Here is an 8,233-nt window from a genome sequence, read left to right on the forward strand (position 1 = left end):
GTTACCAAACCTGAAAATTGAAAGTACCACATTTGAGAATTTTGGTAGATCGTCCTTTTATTAACAATTAAAACCCTTTATGCCACTTATATGTCACCGCATGAATCAATTGTTTGCCTGGCCTCCGGAAACACATTTAGTTCCCTGTCTTCAACAGCAAATCCACAGTCCCTTGAACCAAACCTGTAAATTCAGACAATCATAGAATTATGAAAGGGTTTTTACCAAGATATTAGAAATGTAGTTTGAAATGGCCATTGTTAATAAGATGTGTTTGCTTGTTGATCTACAGAAATGTGAAAGTAAACAAAGGCAGGACAACTATCCTATAAATTATATTAAATACTATAATTTACAAAAAATATACAATCATCCAAATATAGTTACCATAACGAGTGCAGTGCAATTTGTTATAATACAATATTCAGTTTATGATCATTTAACTCTGAGTTGATGTGGATTACCTGTGAGGCAACAAATAGAGTTCGTTTGGAATCCTTCCAGGACATGAGGCAAGTCTGGATGGTCGAATCCTGTGCTTCTTCCAGAGGTCCGTACATTCATCCAGGTCTTTCTGCAGAACATTACTGAAGCAGAATCTCAGTAAGCACTGGTGTTCATGGCAACCGTTGAAGTGTCCAGAGTCTCTTAGGTCTCCAAACAGGTCCATCCAAAACTGAGACCTAGGAATACATTAAATGCTAAGTTGTTGTTTTTTTCACACACGAGGAGAAATTTTTAATTGATTAAATAATCTAGAAGGCTGAGATGCGGAATGTTATCAGCATTTTAAAGAGTGGTCTGAAAAAAATAAGTCATAATAGTCACCACTTCTCAGTTTGATCTGATCACTAGGCAATACATAGTTACATACCTTCCTCTTCTGAAAAAGGACCACCATGACTCGATACGCTGATTCCCTGATGATGAGCCGTATCTGTGGCTTGACAAGCATCCATAGTAGTCTGTATGTGCATGGTGGAGGGCACATTGTATTGCTGCCTTTGTCCCATTTTATGTTCCGAGGTCAGTTCTTAATCTCACACCAACACTTTTAATATATAATTAATATAATTGTGCGCGATGACAGATGGGTTGTTGTTAGTAGTTCCACAAACAAACCACATTATTCTTCTCGAAAAGCCATCTATACATCCTGAAAGGGCCAATCCAAAGGGTTTCCGTTTGTCATAGCCATCTGCATGCCATCTGTAGTTCGGACCCATGGAATGATACGTGCGTCTTGTAAACCTCCGGCGTGTTCTCAAAGCCATCCCATGTGGATTTAGTTGTTTCAACAAGCTCATTACTACTTCTCATTTCACACGTAGTTTGTGTTTTTGTTGAAGAACTTGCCACATAGTCCGATAGCCGAAGAGTTGCCCGGGCCCCTGCAGCTCAGTCTGAACGGCACGTCTCACCTCGGCTAGTGGAGAATAGTTCCGTCGTCTGTACAAACCTGCTTCTTTTAAACGTGTCTTTAGCGTACGGATACTAATTTGAATGTTGTGAAAGGTTGACAGCATATCCAATATCACCTCATATGTATGGCCTGCATCAAAATATTCTCTGAGAGTAGAGACTAAGGCTGTTTTCGAAACCGCATACTATACTACTAGTACATACTGATTTGGCCAAAATGCAGTAGGCTATGCAGTATGCAAACAACTGTGAGATCCGCAGTATGCCAAAAATACCAGGATGTCATACTGATTCGGAAAAAATGTACAGTATGCATTGCACCAGTCTACCTCACGTACTGTTTCCCACAATGCAAAGTGCCAGGTCAGAGATCAAAATGCCGGAGTGCAGCTGATTGAACTCGTCGGTGGTGGTGACTGAATATCTTGCCACATTATGAACCAATAACAAATATGACATGTTCATATATTTATATGTCTTACCACCTCAGATTTTCCTGCTTTTTAGACTGTACAGTGCATGTGCCACAGCTGGACAAGCAGCTGCAATTACAGGGTCCTTGGCTTGCTCTATTACTACATATTATTCACAGTTGAGTAAAAGTTAAACCTGAAAAGTATACTACAATTTTAATAGCATGCCAATCATATTTCAACCCAGGGCATTGTGTATAAATGAGAGAATATATGAGAGATTGTAGACTTGTTTTATGTTAATTACGTTCAATTACCTCCAGATGGGCTGTTGTTTACTTCCGCATTCCAGGACCGGAAATTAGTTCAACCGGGTAAAGCATACTGCAAAATAACCAACGACTGGCAGTCATACTACATACTACTGTTGAACTCAGTATGCAGTATACAGTATATACTGCATACTGATTCAGATAGTAGTCTGATTCTCCGGTTTCGCTCATGTTTTGAAATCAACTTCCTAAAGCAGAATGCTTCCCATTAAAAAGACGGAAATTGCGTTCGTCCAATCAGCGACGACCTTTGTCGACTGCAGGTACCTACCTTTTCCGGTAAAGATAATGTCATTGTGTTTTTTGATTTGTCGTTGTGTTTTTTGATTTGTTGTTGTGTTTTTTGATTTGTCGTTGTGTTTTGTGATTTGTTGTTCTGTTTTTTGATTTGTTGTTGTGTTTTTTGATTTATTGTTGTGTTTTCTTATTTGTGGTTGGATATTGTGATTTGTGGTTGTGTTTTTTGATTTGTGGTTGTGTTTTTTGATTTGTTGTTGTGTTTTGCACTTCAGGGCCACCGTAGGCATGAGTCTCATGCCGCTCAGAACAGTGCTACAAACTACAAACATCCACAGATCACACACCAGCTACTTCCCTTGGACTGCCCCCAAGAAAGAATTCAATCAGTTGACTAAAGTGCACGTCATTTTGAGAGACAATGCAATCATTTTCTGAGATCCCAGAGCTTTAGAGACAAGGTTATTATATATTTGCTTTTAATTCTAGTGATGAGTCAGTGGACCATATTGCTCTTCAGTTTCAACAGATATACCTAATCCATCCAATTATAACTGTGTCCTATCAGGGCAAAATTGAAGACAGATCAACCCCCAAACCCCCCATCTCCTCTCCCCCCACAATCAACATACTAGGAAACACATTGATCTTGTAACTGAAATTCAAATGGCAATCAATGCTGATGCTATTTCTGGTTTGACAGTAGCCATGACAAGGGTACCAGACACAATGCAGTGAGAGGACTGATCTTGTGACTTATTCCACTTGAAGCTGTAAATGAGGAGAAAATGAAAACACATTAGTTGGATAAACAGTTTTGCAAATCGATATAGTTTTGATCAGGCAGCACTGAATATTGCTTACATATGCCATTGATGGTGATAGAGGTTCCTTCAATGTCAAAGCCAACTACAGTTGATGATGCATTAAACAAAACTTCTGCAATCTGAGTGTCATTAGGAACAAATGTTCTAGTAAATGCAAGCCTCATAAAAGTGATGATTGATCCATTTCTGCAGAGGGAGGGGAAATAATATTTTGTCAGATTCAAGATCAAGATAATAATCTAAAATTGTAACTTGTTCATTGTGAAAAAGTACCTGAAGGCGATGACGTTTAAAGAATGGAACGAGGATTGGAATGTATTTTTAAACAGAGGTTCAAGCTGCAGAAATAAAAACAAAGATATTTTAAAACATTTTAATGGTATATTTCACTTAAGGTCACCTCACTGTGTATGACATAAGATCATTGTGATCAGAAAATAAGATACATTTTACTTTTCTTGAGTATGGAAGATTTGATTTTGATGTTTGAGACAAACCTGTGTCGTTATAATTGAAGATCTGCTCTTAAAAGCCGGGGATGATGTATTCAGCAAATCATTTGTAAAAGAGGTGAGCAGAGATCTGAAAGTCACGTTTACAAGTATATTTGATGCAGAAGCAGGAGCTGCAGTGACAGGTGCTGCAGTGGCAGGGGCTGCAGTGGCAGGTGCTGCAGTGGCTGGTGCTGCAGTGGCAGGAGCTGCAGTGGCTGGTGCTGCAGTTGTAGCTGCAACTGGAACCGGACCCTCTATAAAAAATGATTGTAAAGGTATATGTTAATGATCATTTGTGCTCAAACCAAATAGATTTCTTTATCAGAGTTGACATCAAACTAACACTGGTGTCAAATTCAAAAACCTAAATTGTCAGAGTGATATTTACTTACCCACTACTGAAACTGCATCAGAATTAAAGCTCACATCATAGTTATTGTTATCATTTGCAGCTTTAACAAGAGTTTGAGCAACAGCACTATTCTGTGGGAGGTCTGCAGCTGGAGTAGTTTGGTTTAAAGTAATTGCAAGATCTGCTTCAACTCCGTCAGCTCGTGTTGGAGCAGATCTGTATAATGATACCAATTGAGACAACACATTAGGTAATTCTGTTGCTGACTGCTAGTGAGACTTAAACTATGAAAAATACCATGTACATTTAAAAGTGTTAATCCTAAATATAAATAAATGGCCATTTATCTACATCAGAAAGAAAAAGATTTTACCTGAAACCTGTCACATAGCATTTCACAAAGAGGTCACCAAATTCTCTTCGGTATATGACTTCACACTGAAAAAAAGAACAGGAAGATGTAAGGACCTTTTGTTGGTTGGAAACAATTTTCTTAAGATCAAACTTGACAAAAACAAAATAGGATTCAGGTCAACAGAACTTTACTTTGAATCACTCTATTTGATAACTCATGGATACAACTGATGCAGTCATAAAAATGCATTAGATTTCAAACTACTTACTGTTTGTACAAGTCTTCTTTCAAGATCCTGGTATTCAGCGCTGCTGGGATCATGTGCATCTGTAAAAGTTTCGTTTACCAACATAACTTCAAGCATATAAACAGGTTCAGCCACTGTGGTTGTCGTTTGAGCGGCAGTTGTTGGTAGAAAGACTGTGGTTGTTGGAGCAGCAGTGGTTCTTGTTTGAGCACTCGTGGTAGTTGTTGGAGCTCCTGTCGTTGTTGTTGGAGCTGCTGTGGTTGTTGTTGGAGCTGCTGTGGTTGTTGTTGGAGCAGCTGTGGTTATTGTTGGAGCATCTGTGGTTGTTGTTGGAGCTGCTGTTGTTGTTGGAGCAGCTGTGGTTGTTGTTGGAGCTGCTGTGGTTGTTGTTGGAGCTGCTGTGGTTGTTAAAGACGCTGTGGTTGGAGCAGCTGTGGTTGTTGTTGGAGCTGCTGCTTTTCTTGTTGTTAGAGCAGCAGTGGATGTTGTTTGAGCTACTGTTGTTGTTGTTGGAGCTGCTGTGGTTGTTGTTGGAGCTGCTGTTGTCGTTGTTAGAGCTGCTGTGGTTGTTGTTGTTGTTGGAGCACTTGTGCTTGTTGTTTGAGCTTCTGTTGTTGTTGTTGTTGAAACAGCTGTGGAGGTTGTTGGAGCTACTGTGGTTGTTAAAGACGCAGTGGTTGGAGCAGCTGTGGTTGTTGTTGGAGCTGCTGCTTTTCTTGTTGTTGGAGCAGCAGTGGATGTTGTTTGAGCTACTGTTGTTGTTGTTGGAGCTGCTGTGGTTGTTGTTGGAGATTCAGTGGTTGTTGTTGGAGCTGCTGGGGTTGTTGTTGGAGCACTTGTGGTCGTTGTTGGAGCTGCTGCTGTTGTTGTTGGAGCTGCTGTGGTTGTTGTTGGAGTTGCTGCTGTTGTTGTTGGAGAGGCCGTGGTTGTTGTTGGAGCGGCTGTGGTTGTTGTTGGAGGAGCAGTGGCAGTTGTTGGAGGACTTGTGGTCCTTGTTGGAGCTACTGCTTTATTTGATGGAGCTACTGTGGTTGTTGTTGGAGCTGCTGTTGTTGTTGAAGCAGCTGTGATGGTTGTTAGAGATATTTTGGTTGTTGGAGAAGATTTGGTTGTTGTTGGAGCTGCTGTGGTTGTTGTTGGAGATTCAGTGGTTGTTGTTGGAGTAGCTGTGGTTGTTGTTTGAGCTCCTGTGGTTGTTGTTGGAGCTGCTGCTGTTGTTGTTGGAGCTGCTGTGGTTGTTGTTGGCGCTACTGCTGTTGTTGTTGGAGATGCTGTTGTTCGAGCATCTGTGGAGGTTGTTTGAGCTGCTGTTGTTGTTGAAGCAGCTGTGGAGGTTGTTGGAGCTACTGTGGTTGTCGTTGGAGCGGCTGTGGTTGTTGTTGGAGCTGCTGTTGTTGTTGGAGCATCTGTAGTGGTTGTTTTAGCTGCTGTTTTTGTTGTTGGAGCAGCAGTGAATGTTGTTTGAGCTGCTGCTGTTGTTGTTGGAGCAACTGTGGTGGTTGTTTGAGCTGCTGCTGTTGTTGTTGGAGATGCTGGTGTTGGAGCATCTGTGTAAGTTGTTTGAGCTGCTGTTGTTGTTGGAGCAGCTGCGGTTGTTGTTGGAGCGGCTGTGGTTGCTGTTAGAGTCGGTGTGGTTGTTGTTGGAGCACTTGTGGCAGTTGTTGGCGCATTTGTGGTCGTTGTTAGAGCTGCTACTTTATTTGATGGAGCAGCTGTGGTTGTTGTTGGAGCTGCTGTGGTTGTTGTTGGAGCAGCTGTGATCGTTGTTGGAGCGGCTGTTGTTGTAGGAGCTGCTGTGGTTGGTGTTGGAGAAGCTGTGGTTGTTGTTGGAGCAGCTGTCGTGGTTGTAGGAGCATCTGTGGTTAGTGTTGGAGCAGCTGTGGTTGTTGTTGGAGCGGCTGTTGTTATAGGAGCTGCTGTGGTTGTTGTTGGAGCTGCTGTCGTGGTTGTAGGAGCATCTGTGGTTGTTGTAGCAGCTGTGGTTGTAGTTGGAACAACTGTCGTTGTTGTTGGAGCTACTGTCGTTGTTGTTATCATTGCAACTGCTGTGATTAGTGTTGGAGAAGCTGAGGTTGTTTTTGGAGATGCTGTGGTTGTTGGAGCAGCTGTGGTTGTTGGAGCAGCTGTCGTTGGTGTTGGAGCAGTTGTGGTTGTTGTTGAATCTGCTGTGGTGGTTTGTGGGGCTGCTGTGGTTGTTGTTGTTGGAGCTGCTGTGGTTGTTGTTGTTGGAGCTGCTTTCATAGTTGTAGGAGCAGCTGTTGTTGTTGGAGCAGCTGTGGTTGTAGTTGGAACAGCTCTGGTTGTTGTTGGAGCTGCTGTCGTCGTTGTTGGAGCTGCTGTGGTTGTTGTTGGACCTGCTTTTGTTGTGGCAGCTGCTATGGTTGTTGTTGGAGCTGCTGTTCTGGTTGTTTGAGCAGCCGTGGTTGGTGTTGGAGCAGCTGTGGTTGTTGTTTGAGCTGCTGTCGTTGTGGTTGGTGTTGGAGCAGCTGTGGTTGTTGTTGAAGCTGCTATCGACGTTGTTGGAGCTGCTGTAGTGGTTGTAGGAGCATCTGTGGTTAGCGTTGGAGCAGCTGTGGTTGTTGTTGGAGCAGCTGTGATTGTTGTTTGAGCTGCTTTTGTTGTTGCAGCTGCTGTGGTTGTTGTTGGAACAGCTGTGATTGTTGTTGGAGCAGCTATTGTTGGAGCTCCTGTGGTTTTTGTTGGAGGAGCAGTGGCAGTTGTTGGAGAATCTGTGGAGGTTGTTTGAGCTGCTGTTGTTGTTGCAGCTGCTGTGGTTAGTGTTGGAGAAGCTGTGGTTGTTGTTGGAGATGCTGTGGTTGTTGTTGGCGATGCTGTGGTTCTTGTTGGAGCACTTGTAGTCGTTGTTGGAGCTGCTGCTGTTGTTGTTTGATATGCTGTTGTTGGAGCATCTGTGGAGGTTGTTTGTGCTGCTGTTTTTGTTGTAGGAGCAACTGTGGTTGTTGTTGGAGGTGCTGTGGTTGTTGGTGGAGCGGCTATGGTTGTTGTTGGAGATGCTGTTGTTGTTGTTGGAGTAGCAGTGGTTATTGTTGGAGCACTTGTGGTCGTTGTTGGTGCTGCTGCTGTTCTTGTTGTTGGAGCAGCAGTGGATGTTTTTTGAGATGCTGTTGTTGTTGTTGGAGCAGCTATTGTTGGCGCTCCTGTGGTTGTTGTTGGAGCATCTGTGGAGGTTGTTCGAGCTGCTGTTGTTGTTGATGGAGCATATGTGGTGGTTGTTTGAGCTGCTTTGGTTGTTGGTGGAGCTGCTGCTGTTGTTGTTGGAGAGGCCGTGGTTGTTGTTGGAGCGGCTGTGGTTGTTGTTGAAAATGCTGTTGTTGGAGCATCTGTGGAGGTTGTTTGAGCTGCTTTGGTTGTTGTTGGAGATGCTGTTGTTGGAGCATCTGTGGTTGTTGTTGGAGAGGCCGTGGTTGTTGCTGGAGCGGCTGTGGTTGTTGGAGCTCCAGTGGTTGTTGTTGGAGAGGCCGTGGTTGTTGTTGGAGAGGCCGTGGTTGTTGTTGGAGCGGCTGTGGTTGTTGTTGGAGCACTTGTGGTTGTTG

The 8,233-nt window shown here is 43.0% G+C and overlaps 1 long non-coding RNA gene across 1 annotated transcript; it reads right to left on the bottom strand.

The window, feature by feature from the left end:
• Nucleotides 1-3,040: 3,040 nt before the first annotated feature.
• On the bottom strand, nucleotides 3,041-3,875 carry LOC132958297 (uncharacterized). The gene is made up of 4 exons (XR_009666748.1): nucleotides 3,729-3,875; nucleotides 3,505-3,569; nucleotides 3,269-3,417; nucleotides 3,041-3,175 (listed from the first exon to the last, which is right to left on the bottom strand). It is a non-coding gene; the product is annotated as an uncharacterized LOC132958297 (long non-coding RNA).
• Nucleotides 3,876-8,233: the final 4,358 nt, after the last annotated feature.

Source organism: Labrus mixtus, chromosome 23, assembly GCF_963584025.1.
Source record: "Labrus mixtus chromosome 23, fLabMix1.1, whole genome shotgun sequence".
Lineage (NCBI taxonomy): Eukaryota > Metazoa > Chordata > Actinopteri > Labriformes > Labridae > Labrus > Labrus mixtus.